Source organism: Salvelinus alpinus, chromosome 9 (genome assembly GCF_045679555.1).
Source record: "Salvelinus alpinus chromosome 9, SLU_Salpinus.1, whole genome shotgun sequence".
NCBI classification, from domain to species: Eukaryota; Metazoa; Chordata; class Actinopteri; order Salmoniformes; family Salmonidae; genus Salvelinus; species Salvelinus alpinus.
Genome location: NC_092094.1, coordinates 26529528 through 26550910, shown reverse-complemented (window position 1 = coordinate 26550910; position 21383 = coordinate 26529528).

Genomic DNA, 21383 nt, shown 5'->3' with positions numbered 1-21383 from the left:
CTGTTTTTAGCCATTTCGTGCGTTTCCGTCGGTAGATTAGTGGGGTTCCGTGTGGTAGAGGGGACCAATCCAATTGGCAAAATAGTTATAGTTATAGTGGCCCAAGAAAATTGGCCGATAGACCTATTCAGATAGCAGCCGATAAGACCGCTAACGATTAGCGGGCCGCAGATGGGCGTTCAGGTTACGTCGCGACGGAGGGGCCAGTTGGATAACTCCCTCAGGCAGATCACGACTGGACTACCGACGTTAAGGCCCAGTGGGGCTCCGCATCGGCAGTAAAACAGGTCCGGATAGGTGATTGTAGCCCAGGAGTGGCTTATGGAACTCTTCAGCTGGCTAGCTCCGGAATAATCAATGTTTGCTCCGGGACCAACGTTAGCCAATAGTCACTTGGATAGCAGCTAGCTAGCTGCAAGATCCAGGTGTAAATGTCCAGAGCTTGCGGTAGAAATCCGGGGATATGGAGAGAAAATAGGTCCGGTATACTCTGGTCTGAGTCGCATTGTACAAAACTGGCAATAGCTTTTCGAGCTAAAGGATAGCTGATGACCGCCAACCGTGGTTAGCTGAATATTAACGTTAGCCAGCTAACTTCTGGCTAACTTCTGGCTAGCCTCTGTTGTGGTTTCAGATTTGAGATGAAAAATACTTTTAAAAAATTGGTGAGGCAGGTTGCAGGAGAGTGTTTTGAAGTTGAATTTTTAGAAAATATATACAGTGGGGAGAACAAGTATTTGATACACTGCCGATTTTGCAGGTTTTCCTACTTACAAAGCATGTAGAGGTCTGTAATTTTTATCATAATTACACTTCAACTGTGAGAGACGGAATCTAAAACAAAAATCCAGAAAATCACATTGTATGATTTTTAAGTAATTCGTTAGCATTTTATTGCATGACATAAGTATTTGATACGTCAGAAAAGCATAACTTAATATTTGGTACAGAAACCTTTGTTTGCAATTACAGAGATCATACATTTCCTGTAGTTCTTGACCAGGTTTGCACACACTGCAGCAGGGATTTTGGCCCACTCCTCCATACAGACGTTCTCCAGATCCTTCAGGTTTCGGGGCTGTCGCTGGGCAATACGGACTTTCAGCTCCCTCCAAAGATTTTCTATTGGGTTCAGGTCTGGAGACTGGCTAGGCCACTCCAGGACCTTGAGATGCTTCTTACGGAGCCACTCCTTAGTTGCCCTGGCTGTGTGTTTCGGGTCGTTGTCATGCTGGAAGACCCAGCCACGACCCATCTTCAATGCTCTTACTGAGGGAAGGAGGTTGTTGGCCAAGATCTCGCGATACATGGCCCCATCCATCCTCCCCTCAATACGGTGCAGTCGTCCTGTCCCCTTTGCAGAAAAGCATCCCCAAAGAATGATGTTTCCACCTCCATGCTTCACGGTTGGGATGGTGTTCTTGGTTGTACTCATCCTTCTTCTTCCTCCAAACACGGCGAGTGGAGTTTAGACCAAAAAGCTCTAGTTTTGTCTCATCAGACCACATGACCTTCTCCCATTCCTCCTCTGGATCATCCAGATGGTCATTGGCAAACTTCAGATGGGCCTGGACATGCGCTGGCTTGAGCAGGGGGACCTTGCGTGCGCTGCAGGATTTTAATCCATGTCGGCGTAGTGTGTTACTAATGGTTTTCTTTGAGACTGTGGTCCCAGCTCTCTTCAGGTCATTGACCAGGTCCTGCCGTGTAGTTCTGGGCTGATCCCTCACCTTCCTCATGATCATTGATGCCCCACAAGGTGAGGTCTTGCATGGAGCCCCAGACCGAGGGTGATTGACCGTCATCTTGAACTTCTTCCATTTTCTAATAATTTCGCCAACAGTTGTTGCCTTCTCACCAAGCTGCTTGCCTGTTGTCCTGTAGCCCATCCCAGCCTTGTGCAGGTCTACAATTATATCCCTGATGTCCTTACACAGCTCTCTGGTCTTGGCCATTGTGGAGAGGTTGGAGTCTGTTTGATTGAGTGTGTGGACAGGTGTCTTTTATACAGGTAACGAGTTCAAACAGGTTCAGTTAATACAGGTAATGAGTGGAGAACAGGAGGGCTTCTTAAAGAAAAACTAACAGGTCTGTGAGAGCCGGAATTCTTACTGGTTGGTAGGTGATCAAATACTTCTGTCATGCAATAAAATGCAAATTAATTACTTAAAAATCATACAATGTTTTAGATTGTCTCTCACAGTTGAAGTGTACCTATGATAAAAATTACAGACCTCTACATGCTTTGTAAGTAGGAAAACCTGCAAAATCGGCAGTGTATCAAATACTTGTTCTCCCCACTGTATATAAAAAGATATGCGAAGAAAATATGTAAATACATTTATACACTGGACATGACAAGACGAGGACAAAGGACGTCTGACTGCTATGCCATCTTGCAATTGAATTGAATGTAAATGATGCTACCTGAGAAAAGGCATTCTCTTTTTGCTTTAAATTCTAGCCCTTTTGCAACCAAGTCATTTCAACACATGTGGTCTTATGCGGCTCTTATCAAAAGTAGTGCACTATATGAGGAATAAAGATCTCTCTTTATAACAGGGAGTCTCAGTTATGGGCAATGTTGGGTTGCAAAGTGGCAATGTTAGGTTGGGTTGCAAAGTCCATACTCTTAGAATTGCCAAGTAATTCCTTAATTTCTTGCCAGGGTATGCCTTATCTTTAAAGGGGACATTGCAATGCCATCACAGATATGTACACTAGTTGCCTACATTCAGCTGAGCTAAACATGCAGTGTACCTCTGGAGCATTAGCTAACAGGGTTGTTAAAAGGCAGTGTTAATCAAACCACTGAGATCACGCTGTGTTACACACTCATTCACAACGCTCCTCATTACTTTCCTATTACCCCAGCAGTGTCTTCAGACCCTCAAAGACTCTCTGACGTTAAAACCTATGAGGTGAGGAGGAGCACAGGGATATTTCTGGTCCTCTAGAACGCCTCAGAAGCCTCTCTCTTACTCTCTGATTGATGACCATCATTACAGAGATTTTTTAATGTTTTGAAGGACAGGAGAATCTAGGAGAATACATGTCAAACACTGTACTGAGTTTATGTCTAGGGCTGCTCATTGGGTTAATTTCATTCGCATTCACTCACTCATAGACGGTAACCAGTGTCAACAAACGTCAAATATATCATGTACTGACATTAAGGTCTGAAAAGCACTCACCCATCAGGTCATGAGTATTCTTTGGATGCCCTAAAAAGATTATGATCACTTGCCCAAAAATGTAAAGTAGCTATTTTCACCTATACACAGGGGAAGAACCAGAAAGACCAGACTTTTGGTGGTTGACAGTAAAAAAAGCCACAGAGCAGGCCACAGAACAGGCTCAACTTGTGTGACTGCTCAGGTCACTTGCCCCAGGCAACAGGGTAACCCTTATTGTCAATCCCTGCTATATGAACAATGTATATGGCAAACCCTTGTCACAAGTTGTGACAACCAACAAAACCAACAACAGTTAGTGACAATCAAGAAAACTCTTGGTTGATACTGCTTGACACTTAAAAGGAAATTTAAACGTCATATTCATCATCTCCAGCACCTACCCCAACATCAACATACAGTATGTGAAAATGGCACGTTTCTATGTTTTGTGGAAAAAAATGATAGCAGGAGATAAGTGTTTCTGACGACATCATCCATGTGCATCATATGATTTTAACCAATTATGGGTAGGCATTGCCTAATTGGTTGATAATGTCATTGGAAACACTTATTTTCCTCTTTCTTTTTTATTGCAAAATATAGAAATGCACCCTTTGCACATACTGTATTATCATGTTGGGGTGGTGTGGTTGAAAGATTGTGAAATTTCCCTTTAAAACATTAAGGAGTTGATGTGACAACACTGGTTGGATGTTTAACTATTGCAAGCAATCACAACAGTTTACACGCAACATCCGTTCTCATCAGTGGTATGACAATGATCAATTTGTTTACTTAACTAGACATGCTTGGATTTTGTATGTAATTCCAGCACTGCGATAAGCAGTACATCTGAACCATTCTCTGATTAGTGCAAATAAATCATGTCCACACTGTTGGCAACTTCATCACAACTGAACCAAACTGTAAAATCCCAATAAGTATTGTCTATGGAACAACAGTTGTCAATAGACATTACCGTCAGGACCTCAAGCCATTAGTCTCCTGCAGGGCACTGATTTGGTGGGCCAGCTGTGAGGATACAGCACTGTGTCTCTTTGGTGAGATCCAACGCCTCAAGGCATAGGGAGGGAGGGACGTCATAGAGATGGTGTGAGAGATAAAGAAGTAGAGAGAGATAGAGGCGGAGTGAAATGGAGAGGAAGGGTGAATAAGGGCTGTTGTGCTGAACAGAGTGTGGTATGGCACCCCCACAGATGTGTTTATTAATGAGCTTGCTGGCGTTTAATTTCCCTGTCACCTTGGCGACCCCATATCGAGGAGACAAGCGGCGCAGTGGGACCGCCACAGCAGTGCCGTCTGGGAACAGGGGGCACCGTCACCAGCACAGCCTGCTGGAAGAGACAGGGACTTCTTAGGATACTGACTTCTGAGGGCTGGAGAAGGTTGGGCGCTGCAAGAGAGGAGGCCTGCTGACTCAAAAGTTGCTGAGGGAAATGACTGTGGAACGATTGGGTGGAGGGGATGAAGAGTAGGATGAGGTTGAGGGAAATGACGGAGCTGTTTGAGTTGAGGATGAAATCAATTTTTATTTGTCACGTTTCGTAAACAACACGTATAGATTAACATTGAAATACTTACTTACGGTTCCTTTTCCAAAAATGCAAAGTTAAAGATGTTTTTAAAAATATTTATACAGTGCCTATATATATACTGCACAGTGCCTTCGGAAAGTATTCAGACAACTTCACTTTTTCCACATTTTGATAGGTTACAGCCTTATTCTAAAATGGATAACAGTTTTTTCCAACTGCTTACACACAATCTTTTCATGTCACACGATTTTTGAAACCTCTCACTCAAAGTGCAAAACTACACACCAAATATCCAAAACTGTAAGCCATTTCTCAGCCTTTGACTCATTTGTCAATTGCATAAAACACTTTTTTCAAAACACTACACACAATTCTCTACCTAAAACACAAAAATCTAACAGGAAGTGACTTGCTTTCCTTTTCCAAACACAACCAATCAAAATGATAAACTTATGCACCAGGTCACACACACACTCCTCACATGTGCAAACACTAATAGCTTAACTGATCACTAACCAATCACTGCTTTACTGTAGTAAAGGCCTATAAATAGGTCAAAGGTCAGATTACCTGTTTTGAACAATGGATGCCAACAATGGACAGAGAGCAAGAGGAGTAGGAGGGAGAGGAAGAGGACGAGTGCAAAGAAGAGAAGGAAGGAGAGCCATCTCTAATGAGATTAGGGCAACACTTGTTGATGACTGCATAGTATTGCATAAACATTTGTAACTCTAAGCCATCCATTTACTGCACTGCATTGAATGAATGAGGTTGGTTATCATGCTGTACTACATTTTTTTGTACATTGTTTACAGTTCCTATGCTGAACACATACTGTGTTTGAATTCTGTACAGAGTGGAAAGGCAAAGACATCATGGAGGATGAGGATGCTTGTTTACAGATGTACAAGAGACTGCAATTATAAATATGGTTTTGGCCAACAATGCAATTAGGATTCGAGAGATAAGAGAGCATATCTTGAATAATGACACCATATTTAACAACATCAATGCTGTAAGCCTGTCGACCATACAACTCATCCTCCAACGGCACCGAGTGACGATGAAACAACTTTACAAGGTGCCATTTGAGAGAAACTCTGACAGTCAAGAATATGCGACATGACTTTGTAGAGGTATGTATGCAACACTACTTCCAGTACTTCAGACATACCATGTTTACTCATCTGTATATCCTTTTGTCTGTTACAGAGAGTATTGGAGCTGGATGCCCATGTAATTCGGTATTCATTTATTTATGTGGATGAGGTTGGCTTCAACCTCACCAAAACCAGGCGCCGCGGAAGAAATGTAATAGGACAGAGGGAAAATACCAATGTCCCTGGACAGCGTGGGGGTAATATAACTATGTGTGCTGCCCTCACTCAAAACGGGTTCCTCCATCACAATGCCACACTGGGTCCGTACAACACCGGCCATATGCTCACTTTTCTGGATGCAATTTACACAATGCTTGTCCCTGATCCAGATCAGGAGCCTGCTAGATTTGTGGTTTTATGGGACAATGTTAGTTTTCACCAGGCTGTTCTGGTCCAAAACTGGTTTGCCACCCATCCACAATTTGTAGTTTTGTACCTACCCCCATATTCACCTTTTCTAAATCCCATAGAGGAATTCTTCTCAGCCTGGCGCTGGAAAGTTTTTGATCGCCAACCCTATGCCCGCATGCCGCTTCTCCAGGCAATGGAGGACGCATGTGGGGACATAGAGGTTGCCTCTGTCCAAGGTTGGATACACCATGCTAGGAGATACTTCCCTCGATGTTTGGCAAGAGAAAACGTATCTTGTGATGTGGACGAAGTATTGTGGCCAGACCCAGGACGGAGAAGAGATGGCGCGTAGCTTAGCACTGGTGACTGCCCCCCCCCCCCCCTACCAATTCCTGGACTGCCCCCCCCGGGACCAGTGTACTTTACAGTGTACTTGTTACCCCTCTCAGCAGATTACTTTGAATGTAGAACATTGTATTGAAATGTAGATATAAGCCTATGAAAGACCAAAGAGCTTTAGATTTAGAACAACAGTATAACAAGTGTAACAATGGTATATCCAAAAATGTACTATTATGAAAGCAGTGTTTGCCATTTGATGCAAATGCTTCATTCTGACATGTGTTTATGGCATTTTGAATGCAGTGTTACATTTTGAAGGAGATGTGAGGCATTTTGCATTTTGTGTGTGCAGGTTTGGGAATTGTGTGTAGAGTTTTGAAAAAAGGAGACAGTTTTGAAAACATGTGTAAGCAGTTGGAAAAAACTGTAAATAGAACAATTTCCTCAGCAATCTACACACAATACCCCATAATGACAAAGCGAAAACAGGTTAAAGAAATGTTTTAAGGTCCCAAAGAACATAGTGGCCTCCATCATTCTTACATGGAAGAAGATTGGAACCACCAAGACTCTTCCTGGAGCTGGCCACCCAGCCATGAAACTGAGCAATCGGGGGAGAAGGGCCTTGGTCAGGGAGGTGACCAAGAACCTGATGGTCACTCTGACAGAGCTCTAGAGTTCCTCTGTGGAGATGGGAGAACCTTCCAGAAGGACAACAATCCCTGCAACACTCCACCAATTAGGCCTTTATGGTAGAGTGGCCAGACGGAAGCCAGTCCTCAGTAAAAGGCAAATGACAGCCCACTTGGAGTTTGCCAAAAGGCACCTAAAGACTCTCAGACCAGAAACAAGACTATTTGGCCTGAATGCCAAGCGTCCCATCTGGAGGAAAGCTGGCACCATCCCTACGGAGAAGCATGGTGGTGGCAGCATCATGCTGTGGGGATGTCTTTCAGCGGCAGGGACTGGGATTGAGGCAAAGATAAATGAAGCAAAGTACTGCTCCAGAGCGCTCAGGACCTCAGACCGGGGCCAAGGTTCACCTTCCAACAGGACAACGACCCCAAGCAGACAGCCAAGACAATGCAGAAGTGGTTTCTGGACAAGTCTCTGAATGTCCTTGAGTGGCCCAGCCAGAGCCCGGACTTGAACCCGATCTAACATCTCTGGAGAGACCTAAAAATAGCTGTGCACCAACGCTCCCCATCCAACCCGACAGAGCTTGAGACGATCTGCAGAGAAGAATGGGAGAAACTCCCCAAATACAGGTGTGTCTAGCTTGTAGTGTCATAACGAAGAAGACTCGAGGCTGTAATCGCTGCCAAAGGTCCTTCAACAAAGTTCTGAGTAAAGGGTCTGAGTAGTTATGGAAATGCTATATTCCCATTTTTTTAATTTTTATTGTTAGCAATCTTTTTTATTTTTTTTAACGTTTTTGCTTTGTCATTTTGGAATATAGTTTGTAGATGAGGGGGAAAAAACTATTTAATACATTTTAGAACAAGGCTGTAACAAAATGTGGAAAAAGTCAAGAGGCCTGAATACTTTCCGAAGTTACTATATGTACATATAGGTAGTGGTAAAGTGACTAGGCAAAAGTATATATAATAAACAGTAGCAGCAACTCATGTGGTGAGTGTGAAAGTATGTGTGTGTGTATATGGCGTTTGTATGCGTGTGTGGGCGTATCGATTGTGTGTGTGTGTTGGGGTGTCAGTGTAAGTATGTGTGGGTAGAGTCCAGTGTTTGTGCATAGAGTCACTGCAACAGAGTTAGTGCAAAAAAGGGTCAATGCGGGTAGTCCGGGAAACCATTTGATTAATTTCCTGTTTAGCAGTCCTATGGCTTAGAGGAAGAAGCTATTCAGGATCCTGATGGTTCGAGACTTTGTGCCTTGGTACCGCTTGCCATGTAGTAGCAGAGAGAACAGTCTATGGCTTGGGTGGCTGGAGTCTGACAATTATTTGGGCCTTCCTCTGACACCTCCTGGTATAGAGGTCCTAGATGGCAGGGAGCTCGGCTCCATTGATGTACTGGGCCGTACTCATCACCCTCTGTAGTGCCTTGCGGTCGGGTGCCTTGCAGTTATCATACCAAGTGGTGATGTAGCCAGTCAAGATGCTGTCATTGCTGAAGCTTTAGACATTTTGGAGGATCTGAGGGAAAATGCTAAATATTTTCAGCCTCCTGAGCGGGAAGAGGTGTTGTCGTGCCCTCTTCACAAGTCGTGCCCCCTGCCCTCTTTGTGTGTGTGTGGACCCTGTTATTTCCTTAGTGATATGGATTAGCTCCTTTGTCTTGCTGACATTGAGGGACAGGTTGTTGTCCTGGCACCACACTGCCAGGAGTCTTACCTCCCTATATGCTGCATCATCATCATCATAGGTGTTCAGTCTTACCACCGTCGTGTCGTCAGTAAACTCGTGGGTGAATGGGGAGTACAGGACGGAACTACGCACACACCCCTGAGAGGCCCTCATGTTGAAGGTCAGAGTTGGCGGATGTGTCATTGCCTACCACCTGGGGGTGGCCCGTCAGGAAGTCCATAGAGATTGCTTCCTCTGTGGATCTGTTATGGCGGTAGGCGAATTGGAGTGGGTCCAGGGCACAGTGACTATGGTGGTCTACTTAAAACAAGTTGGTATTGCAGACCGGGTCAGGGATAGGTTGAAACTGTCAGTGAAGACACTTGGAAGCTGGACAGCGCATGCTCTAAGTACACGTCTTGGTTTTCCGTCTGGCCCCGTGACCTTGCGAATGTAAGCTGTTTAAAGATTTTACTCATGTCAGCTACAAAGAGCGAGATTACAAAGTCGTCCGGAACAGCTGGTGCTCTCATGCATAGTTCAGTGATGCTTGCCTCGATGCGAGCATAGAAGGCATTTAGCTCGTTTGGTATGATCGCATCGCTGGTAAGCTCGTGGCTGGGTTTCCCTTTGTAATTTTTGATAGTTTGCAAGCCCTGCCACATCCGACAAGTGTCAGAGCTGGCGTAGTAGGTTTTGATTGTAGTCCTGCATTGGCGCTTAGCCAGTTTGATGGTTTATTAGAGGTCGTAGGGGATTTATTATAAGCGTCCGGATTAGTGTCCCGCTCCTTGAAAGTGGCAGCTCTAGCCTTTAGCTCAGTGCGGATGCTGCCTGTAATCTGTGGCTTCTCGTTGGGATATGGTCCCGTGTGGCTCAGTTGGTAGAGCATGGCGCTTGCAACGCCAGGGTTGTGGGTTCATTCCCCACGGGGGGACCAGGATGAATATGTATGAACTTTCCAATTTGTAAGTCGCTCTGGATAAGAGCGTCTGCTAAATGACTTAAATGTAAATGTAAATATGTACGTACTAGGGATGCAACGGTACACAGTATGTTGTCGAACCGTTCGGTACGCCCCCTACGGTTCAATACGCACACGTGAACCGTGGAATTTTCAATAATTTCCAAATGTGCTTATTGCACTGCAGACTACACGCACGTCGTACATTCAGATCCATAGAACCAGACGTGCAGTTTGTGAACAGGCTTGACAGGCAACTGCTTGGGGCCACAGGCCGTTAGGGGTCTCCTGAGGGCTGACAAACTTTACTCTACAACAATGTCTCAAAATGTGGAAACCACAGTGACCGCTACCCCCTCCCCCTTAAACAACCAATGGACGATTTGCAATGTCATCTCAGTAGGAAACCTCCCTAAACGGGCCACATGAAGAGATGGGAAACTAAAAACAATATTATCTCAGCTCCAACGTGCCAATGGCGAGCGCTAGCGAGACAGAGAGAAGCACATTTGAAGAGGCACCACCGTCTTTCAAATCCGCTGTGTGGGACATTTTGGATTCCAAATCAAATTTTATTTGTCACATACACTTGGTTAGCAGATGTTAATGCGAGTGTAGCGAAATGCTTGTGCTTCTAGTTCCGACAATGCAGTAATAACCAACGAGTAATCTAACCTAACAATTCCACAACAACTAACTTATACACACAAGTGTAAAGGAATGAAGAATATGTACATAAAAATATATGAATGTGTGATGGTACAGAACGGCATAGGCAAGATGCAGTAGATGGTATCGAGTACAGTATATACATATGAGATGAGTAATGTAGGGTATGTAAACATTATATGAAGTGGCATTGTTTAAAGTAGCTAGTGAAAAAAAAATTACATCAATTTTTACATTGTTAAAGTGGCTGGATTTGAGTCAGTATGTTGGCAGCAGCCAGTCAATGTTAGTGGTGGCTGTTTAACAGTCTGATGGCCTTGAGATAGAAGCTGTTTTTCAGTCTCTCGGTCCCTGCTTTGATGCACCTGTACTGACCTCGCCTTCTGGATGATAGCGGGGTGAACAGGCAGTGGCTCGGTTGGTTGTTGTCCTTGATGATCTTTATGGCCTTCCTGTGACATCGGGTGGTGTAGGTGTCCTGGAGGGCAGGTAGTTTGCCCCCGGTGATGCGCTGTGCAGACCTCACTACCGTCTGGAGAGCCTTACGGATGTTGGCGGAGCATTTGCCGTTCCAGGCGGTGATACAGCCCGACAGGATGCTCTCGATTGTGCGTCTGTAAAAGTTTGTGTGCTTTTGGTGACAAGCCAAATTTCTTCAGCTTCCTGAGGTTGAAGAGGCGCTGCTGCGCCTTCTTCACCACACTGTCTGTGTGGGTGGACCAATTCAGTTTGTCCGTGATGTGTTCGCCGAGGAACATAAAACTTACTACCCTCTCCACTACTGTCCGATCGATGTGGATAGGGGGGTGCTCCTTCTGCTGTTTCCTGAAGTTCACGATCATCTCCTTTGTTTTGTTGACGTTGAGTGTGAGGTTATTTTCCTGACACCACACTCCAAGGGCCCTCACCTCCTCCCTGTAGGCCTTCTCGTCGTTGTTGGTAATCAAGCCTACCACTATAGTGTCGTCTGCAAACTTGATGATTGAGTTGGAGGCGTGCATGGCCACGCAGTCGTGGGTGAACAGGGAGTACAGGAGAGGGTTCAGAACGCACCCTTGTGGGGCCCCAGTGTTGAGGATCAGCAGAGTGGAGATGTTACCTACCCTCACCACCTGGGGGCGGCCCGTCAGGAAGTTCAGTACCCAGTTGCACAGGGCGGGGTCGAGACCCAGGGTCTCGAGTTTGATGACGAGTTTGGAGGGTACTATGGTGTTAAATGCTGAGCTCTAGTCGATGAACAGCATTCTCACATATATATTCCTTTTGTCCAGATGGGTTAGGGCAGTGTGGTTGCAATTGCGTCGTCTTTGGACCTATTGGGGCAGTAAGCAAATTGGAGTGGGTCTAGGGTGTAGGGTGGAGGTGATATGGTCCTTGACTAGTCTCTCAAAGCACTTCATGATGACGGAAGTGAGTGCTACGGGGCGGTAGTCATTTAGCTCAGTTACCTTAGCTTTCTTGGGAACAGGAACAATGGTGGCCCTCTTGAAGCATGTGGGGACAGCAGACTGGGATAAGGATTGATTGAATATGTCCGTAAACACACCAGCTAGCTGGTCTGCGCATGCTATGAGGACGCGGCTGGGGATGCCGTTTGGGCCTGCAGCCTTGCGAGGGTTAACACGTTTAAATGTTTTACTCACGTCGGCTCCAGTGAAGGAGACCCCGCAGGTTTTGGTAGCGTGCCGTGTCAGTGAGACTGTATTGTCCTCAAAGCGTGCAAAGAAGTTGCTTAGTCTGTCTGGGAGCAAGACATCCTGGTCCGCGACGTGGCTGGTTTTCTATTTGTAATCCGTGATTGACTGTAGAACCTGTCACATACTTCTTGTGTCTGAACGTTGAAATGCGACTCTACTTTGTCTCTATACTGACGCTTAGCTTGTTTGATTGCCTTGCGGAGGGAATAGCTACACTGTTTGTATTCAGGCATGTTTAAGGTCACCTTGCCCTGATTAAAAGCAGTGGTTTGCGCTTTTAGTTTCGCGCGAATGCTGCCGTCAATCCACATTTTCTGGTTTGGGAATGTTTTAATAGTTGGTGTGGGTACGACATCGCCGATGCACTTGCTAATAAACACGCTCACCGAATCAGCGTATTCGTCAATGTTGTTGTTTGACGCAATGCGGAACATATCCCAGTCCATGTGATCGAAGCAATCTTGAAGCGTGGAATCAGATTGGTCGGACCAGCGTTGAACAGACCTGAGCGCGTGAGCTTTCTGTTTTAGTTTTGTCTACAGGCTGGAAGCAACAAAATGGAGTCGTGGTCAGCTTTTGCGAAGGGAGGGCGGGGGAGGACCTTATATGCGTCGCGGAAATTAGTATAACAATGATCTAGGGTTTTTCCAGCCCTGGTAGCACAATCGATATGCTGATAGAATTTAGGGAGTTTTGTTTTTAGATTAGCCTTGTTAAAATCCCCAGCTACGATGAATGCAGCCTCAGGGTGTGTGGTTTCCAGTTTACAAAGAGTCAGATAAAGTTCGTTCTGGGCCATCGATGTGTCTGCTTGGGGGGGAATATATACGGCTGTGATATTGATTGAAGAGAATTCCCTTGGTAGATAATGCGGTCGACATTTGATTGTGAGGAGTTCTAGATCAGGTGAACAGAATGACTTGAGTTCCTGTGTGTTGTTATGATGATCACACCACGTCTCGTTAATCATAAGGCATACCCCCCCGCCCCTCTTCTTACCGGAAAGATGTTTGTTTCTGTCGGCGCGATGCATGAAGAAACCAGCTGGCTGCACCGACTCCGTTAGCGTCTCTTGAGTTAGCCATGTTTCCGTGAAGCAGAGCACGTTGCAATCCCTGATGTCTCTCTGGAATGCTACCCGTGCTCGGATTTCGTCAACCTTATTGTCAAGAGACTGGACATTGGCGAGTAGTATGCGAGGGAGTGGAGCGCGATGTGCCCGTCTCCGAAGCCTGACCACGAGACCGCCTCGTTTGCCCCTTTTTCGGCGTCGCACAGGGTCGCCGGCTGGGATCAGATCCATTGTATTGGGTGGAAGGCAAAACACTGGATCCGATTCGGGAAAGTCATATTCCTGGTAGGAACGATGATGAGTTGACGTTAACCTTTTGTCAATAGGGGGAGCTGTTAGCATTATTTTTTTTTTTACATTTCCAAATTAAACTGCCTCGTACTCAATTCTTGATCGTACAATATGCATATTATTGTTATTATTGGATAGAAAACAGTCTATAGTTTCTATAGGAGTTGAAATTTTGTCTCTGAGTGGTACAGAACAATTTCTACAGCACTTTTCATGACAGGGTTCAGATTTCAGAAATGTTTACCTCTGATCTGGGGTCTGTTTATAAGGCCACAGTGAATGCTATGAAGAAACCGACACTACCTACGTCTTCCTCTGGGTGTCTGTACGTCATCACGTTTTCAATGAAGTCTATGGGACGTTCACAGCCATTATAAATGACAAAAATGTACAGAGACCCCTCTTTCTCAACGTGCGCCTCAAGCGTGAAGGCCATCGGACCTGCCTCGTTCCAAATCGTTTTCTAACCAGCAGTATTTCTCCGGTCATGTTTTCAGTCGTTATAGTTGTTAAAAACATCATAATGTAGTGAATTTTAACCGTTTTATATCAATTTATATCCGTTTAGTGCGATTTTGAGGAATTTCTTTGTCGTGCACTCTGAAAGTTTGGACACGCTTTAGGGTGTCGGTCGTTGGTGATGGACATTTCGAAGGACAGAGGACATCTATCGACCAAAAGACGTTTATAACATAGAAAGGATACATTGCCCAAGAATATGATGGAAGATCAGCTCAAAGTAAGCAATATTTAATATGATAAACCGTGTTTCTGTCGAAATATTTTAAACGCATACATCGCCATTTTGTTTGGTATAGCTTCACTTGGCCAACCCTGTATTGAAAAGTAAGGATAATTTAAAAAATGTAAATCAGCGGTTGCATTAAGAACTAATTTGTCTTTCGATTCCTGTCAACCCTGTATTTTTTAGTCAAGTATATGATTAGCTTTTAATTAAACTAGATCACTCTGATAGATGACGTCAGACATATTGAGGCTTGATTTCCTAGTATTTTCATTGTGTAACCACGGTTTTGTATGGCTAAATATGCACCTTTTCGAACAAACTGTATATGTATGTTGTAAAATGATGTTACAGGAGTGTCATCGGAAGAATTCTGAGAAGGTTAGTGAAAAAATTAATATCTTTTGGCGGTGGTTACGTTATAGCGCTCTTTGGCTGGAATCGATGCTCTGGTAACGTTGGAACATGTAGTATGCTAACTTATCGATTTATTGTGTTTTCGCTGAAAAACGCTTAGAAAATCTGAAATATGGTCTGAAATCACAAGAACTGGGTCTTTCCATTGCTATGCTTTGTCTATTTTTATGAAATGTTTTATGATGAGTAAATTGGTCATACACGTTGCTCTATCTAGTAATTCTAGTGGATTTGTGATGGTCGGTGCAATTGTAAACTGTGATTTCTACCTGAAATATGCACTTTTTTCTAACAAAAACTATCCTATACCATGAATATGTTATCAGACTGTCATCTGATGGTTTTTTTTATAGGTTATTGGCTATCAATATCTTAGTTGAGCCGAATTGGTGATAGCACCTGAAGGAGTAAGAAACTGATGGAGTTAGAATAGTGGTGTATTTTGCTAACGTGTTTAGCTAATAGATTTACATATTTTGTCTTCCCTGTAAAACATTTTAAAAATCTGAAATGGTGGCTTTATTCACAAGATCTGTATCTTTCATCTGGTGTCTTGGACTTGTGATTTAATGATATTTAGATGCTACTATCTACTTGTGAAGCTATGCTAGCTATGCTAATCAGTGTGTGGGGGGGGTGGGGGGTGATCCCGGATCCGGGTTTCTGAGGCAGTAAAAGTTAATCGTATATTCAGTAGTTCCTCCCGACTGTATGTAATGAAACCTAAGATTACCTGGGGTACCGATGTAAGAAATAACACATAAAAAAACAAAATACTGCATATTTTCCAAGGAACGCGAAGCGAGGCGGCCATCTCTTTTCGGCGCCGGAAGAACATTATATCAGTGAACCACTAGATTCCCATCATGCAACACTGTAGAAAAAATCACCAATGACTTTTTAATATCTTAATTAACCTGTCTGATATCACAAATGTATGCGATATGACGAAATACAATCACATTCAGACACACACACAGACAAATGCATGAAACCAATTGATTTATTATCGATAACATCTCATATTCTCTGGTGCTTTTGATTTACTCCGTAAAAGAATGGTTGTAATTCCACCATGGAAAACACAGGGCCATCAGACATCAGTCCAGGTCCTCTCCTCACCAGCATTAATTCCTCTGATCATTTGAACAGGGCGAGGGAGCACAAAGCACACACAAGCTGCATTCAGTAACAATATTCTTATTTGTCTTATAAATAAAAGGCAGTTGCTCCCTGACAACACAAAGAACTTTGATCGTATTAAAAGGGCAGGGGAGACTAGCCCATATAAGCTGAATTTAGTCAATTCAGCATCAAACGCTTACTACAAGGCAGTGTTGCTGATTAAATAATGCAAGAGCACACCCTAGTGGACAAAATACTTACAGCACCTGGTATTCCTAGGCAGTCTCCCATCCAAGTACTAACCAGGCCCGATCCTGCTTAGCTTCCGAGATCAGACGAGATCGGGTGTATTTTTTTTTTTTTATCTTTTATTATGAAAAAACACATAATATTTACAACATTCAATCAATAATCAAAAAGGATGAACAATTCATCCTTTTACAAAATCAAAAAAAGAAAAATGAAACCTATTAAAAAAACACAATCATCCACCAAAACCAATTAATAATTAAAAACAAGTTTTCCATTCGACTCAATTTCAATAAAAGTGCTCCCCCACACAAACAATTTTTCAAAATTACATCCACCATATTTATATATTACTTCTATATCTTTCTCTAAAATACTTCTAAATAAAACCTCCACACTCACAATTTTCCCTTCATAATGTCCCAAATTCCGTCTTTGTCTTACAGCGTATCTGGCATGACTAAGAACAAAATTCATCAAATTAAAATTAAAAACTTTGCTTTTCCCAGTTAACCCAAAAAGAAACAACCTCCTCCACTCAACCCCATCAACAATCTCTTCTCCCCAATGTTGTACTAAAATCCCCTTTAAAAACTTATGAAACTCTTCTAATCTACTACATTCAACAAAAAAGTGCATAAAATTTTCCACCCCCGTATCACAAATATCACATTCTCTTTTAATATCTCTATTTATTTGATGTAAAACCACGTTCGTAAAAATCCTATTATGTTTCAATTTAAAATCATTGTCTTCACATTCTATAGAATTATATTTTACATTTACATTCTTCCATATTGATTTCACATCTATATTTGCAAACACCCTAGACCACACTTTTTCCGAAGCAGGAGTTTTTATCTCTCTTAAAATACATTTTTCATATACCTTTTTAACTTTCAAACCTGACAAATCATACTTCTTCCCATTACTTTCATAATATAAAACCGGTAAACCCCTAGCTCTTGTAGCCACCTCTTTATTTATTAAAACACCCCATTCCCCAGGAAGACATCCTAATATTCTCTTATACATGTTCTCCACAGTAGTTCTACTTATTTCATCATTTTCTTCAACCACATTATCAAATATTGCCTGACATGGAAGGAACCCCGGAATGACCTCATATAAGATGTCCCCAATCTGTCTCATCCCAGCCCTCATAAAATATTTACAAAACAACATCTTATTATTATACTGTATCTTGGGATTTAAAAAAATTGGCTGATTTAAAATATTGTCTAAAATGGTACACTCATAATAAATCTTTGGTAAAAACTCCCCCCAAGCCTCAAACACTTCTCTATAAAACAAAGGTATTTTACCTAACATTTCCTTTTTCATACACATCAATAAACCATTATCCCCCATCCTCCCAACCTCCTGCAAATACTCCTTAAAAAATATTTTCCATCCATAATCTAATTCCCCATATAAATATTTACGTACCATTTTGACTCTAATTGCTGTTTTCCTCACATTTAAATCCACCAACTTCAAACCCCCCTCCTCATAACCTGCAATCAAAGTTTTAAAAGCTATTTTCACCCCCTTCCCTTCCCATAAAAAATCAACTACAATTTTATTCATTTCAGATAAAACCCATTCTGGCATATCCATAACATTCATTACATAAATAAAAATTGACATCAACAATGAATTTATGACAATTACTTTCCCTTTTAATTTCAAAGACCTCCCCCTCCACATATTTACCACCTTCCTAACTTTGTTTATAACTCCACTCCATGTCATATCCCTAGCTTCCTGTTCCTTCACCCCTAAAAACACACCTAACACCTTAAAATAATCATTTACCATTTTAAAAGGAAAAATCTCCTCATTAATCTTTCCAACGTACATTATTACTGACTTCTCCATATTCACTTTTGCTCCTGAGGCTTTCTCATATACTTTAAAACACTCCATCACCCTTTTAACAGTTCCCTCATCTCTAACTGTTATTGTGGTATCGTCTGCATATTGATGAATTAAACTAAAACCTCCTTGCGGAGTCTCTACACAATTTATAAAATGATCTTTTTTAAGGTATGCCGCTAAGGGTTCTACCGATAAAACATACAATAATGCTGATAAAGGGCACCCCTGTCTCACTGATCTCTCAAGAATAAAATAATCTGTTAAAACCCCATTACATTTTACCCTACTTTTTGCCTTTCTATATAATAATTTTATCCATCCTATTATTCTATTTCCAAACCCATATTTTTCCAGTACCCTAAACATAAAATCATGTTCCACCCTGTCAAAAGCTTTATTAAAATCTATACTTAAAACAATTCCCCCTCTCTTATCGCTATTCATTTTATTTATCACATCTCTAAGTGTAATGATGGTATCAGCTATGTCTCTTCCAGGCACACTATAATTTTGTGTAGGTGCTATAATATCATTTAAAACCATCTTCATCCTATTCGCCAATATCTTAGCTAAAATCTTGTAATCTGAGTTTAATAAACTAATTGGCCTATAATTTTCTAATTTCATTTTGCTCCCCTTATTTTTATATAAAACCGATATCAGTCCTGTCACCATGGAGTCTGAAACAGTATTATTATCTTCCATGTATTGATACACTTCCATTAAAATCGGTACTAAAAAACTTTCATACATTTTGTAAAACTCTGCAATTAGTCCATCTACTCCAGGACTTTTATTTATTTGTAATCCCTTAATTGCATCTTTCACTTCATCCACTGTTATCTTCCTATCACATATTTGCTTATCCTCAACACCAATTTGCACATCCACACTACCTAAAATCTCCTTTACACACTCTTCATCCACCTCCCCTTTCTTAAATAAATCCTTATAAAAATTCTGTACAGTTTCTAATATCTCAACATAATCATTTACCACTTCACCCTTTACATTTTCTATCTCACTAATATATGATTTCGTCTGTTTAGTTTTCTCTAAACCAAGAAAAAAAGACGTACATTTTTCCCCTTCTAAAACATACTTTGCCCTACTTCTAATAGATGCCCCCTTACATTTATCTATTTCACATTTGCTCAATTGTGCCTTTAAATCTAAAAACCTTTCAATATTATAAATAGGATCAATATCACATTTCCTCATTTCTTCATTCAATTTTGCTCTTAAATTATTTTCTTCTCTTGTCATCCTACTCCTCTTCTTCCTTGCATATCTAATACTAAAATCTTTTATTTTTTTCTTAACATTTTCCCACCACTGGCACTTATCATTCCCTTTTTGCTTATCCTCCATTTCATGTTCTATCAAAGATTTAAGTTGTAATCCATATTCCTCATCACCTAGATACCTTGCATTCATACACCACACTCCCCCCCCTTTCCCCTCCCTATCTAACCCCACCGAAAATGTTAACCCAGCATGATCACTAAAAGTTGTAAAAATATACTTAATATCCTTCATAAAATTCCTTAACCCTTCATTTACTAAAACCAGATCTATCCGTGTCTGTTTCAACTCCCCTAAAACCACCTGCCTTCTAGAAAATTCTCTCTTGTTCGGATTCTCATCCCTCCATATATCAATCAAATTGTTTTCCAACATAATCTTCCTTAAAACCCCCCTAGATACGTCACTTCTAAAAATAGCTCCCCTTGCCATATCTAATCTATTCATTTTAACATTAAAATCCCCAACTAAAATACAATTACCCCTGCACCATTTCCCTAATTCTAAAAATAAATCCCTCCGCTCTATCTCATTATTCGGCGCATAAATATTTATAATCCTAAAAACCCTATTCATATATTCAAAATCCAATATTAAAATCCTCCCATTATTATCATTATATATCTTCTTCACATTTTCTACTACATCCTTCCTTAATAAAATTGCAACCCCACTTGAATTCCCTCTGCCATTGTTTACATAAATAAAATCCCTCCATATTTTTTTTACTTCTAAAACACATACATTATCCCAGTGTGTTTCTTGAATACATAAAATATCTGAATTCTTCATTTGTACTATTCTATTAAATTTTCCCATTGTTCTCAAACCATTAGCATTTATCGACATTATATTAACCATTCTAATAAATAATAAAATAATAAAATATAATTCCATTATCCTTTACCTCTTATCCAGTTTCTTTCCTCTTCCACCCTTTCTCTCCCCCTCTTCCCCCCGCTTTCCTCTTCCTGTATCCTTCCCTCGTTCTTTCCATCTTTTCCCCATCATCTGTGTCCGATATCTCCTCCAAGTCCATGCTATCCAGCCAACACCCACTCTTGGCATCCACCTCCGTTGTGCTCCCCATATTCATCTCTGTTTCTGCCACCGTCATCGCTGTGCTCCCCGTGCTCGTCTCCAGCTCATGTACAGTCGCCTTTGTGCTCCCCGTGCTCATCTCCGCCTCCGTTATTGTCCTCAAACCCAAAACCCTCTCCATTTCTTCACCCCCCGAGGTACTTGTTAGTGCTGTGCTTTCCCCCAAAACCTGTGAGTCCCCCGTGCTTCCCCCCAGTCCACTCCCCCCCTCCTCCTGAAACCTCCCTCTTCTTATTTCCGAGTCCATACTGCTCCCAATTTCATTTATCTTCTGGTCCTTCTTCCTTCTTCCTTCCTCCGTCTCTCCACCTTCCACCACGTCTTCTCCTCCATCTTCTTCTCCTTCTTGCGACAATACTACTGCTTCCTCTAGTATTGTTTGACTCCCCTCTTCAGCCCTAGCCTCTCCACAGTTGCACTCCGCCAATCTCTTTCTACATCCACCACAAAAATTCCTTTCCTTCTCTCCATCACATTCTCTCGCATAGTGTCCTTGATTGCCACACTTAAAACACTTAAATTCCGGGCAGTCTTTTACTATGTGCCCGGGTTGAATGCACAACCGATACACTCTGACCTGTTTGTCATGAATGACTCTGAAATATTCCGCTCCTTCCAACGTCTCAATTCTTGTAGAATAAGGTAATGATGTCACTTTTTCTGTAAACTTGACTTTGCAGAAACGTGTCCCATCAACCACCTCCGTTCCTGGCCAAACTCTCCTTCTTATCTCCGAGACGGCCGCCACTCCCCAGCTGCTCAGCTTGCCCAGTATCACACCATCTTCTACGTAAACTGGGAGATTCATAAAAGACACCACCAATTCCTTCACATTAATATCTCTCGCCAGAATCCTTGTGTCCTTTATTCGCAATCCATCCATTAACCGTTCTTTTCCTTTTTCATTTCTCATTGTAATTTCGTACTTCTTTTCTCCTTTCATTCGGCATCCCACCACCTCTCCACACACCTCCTT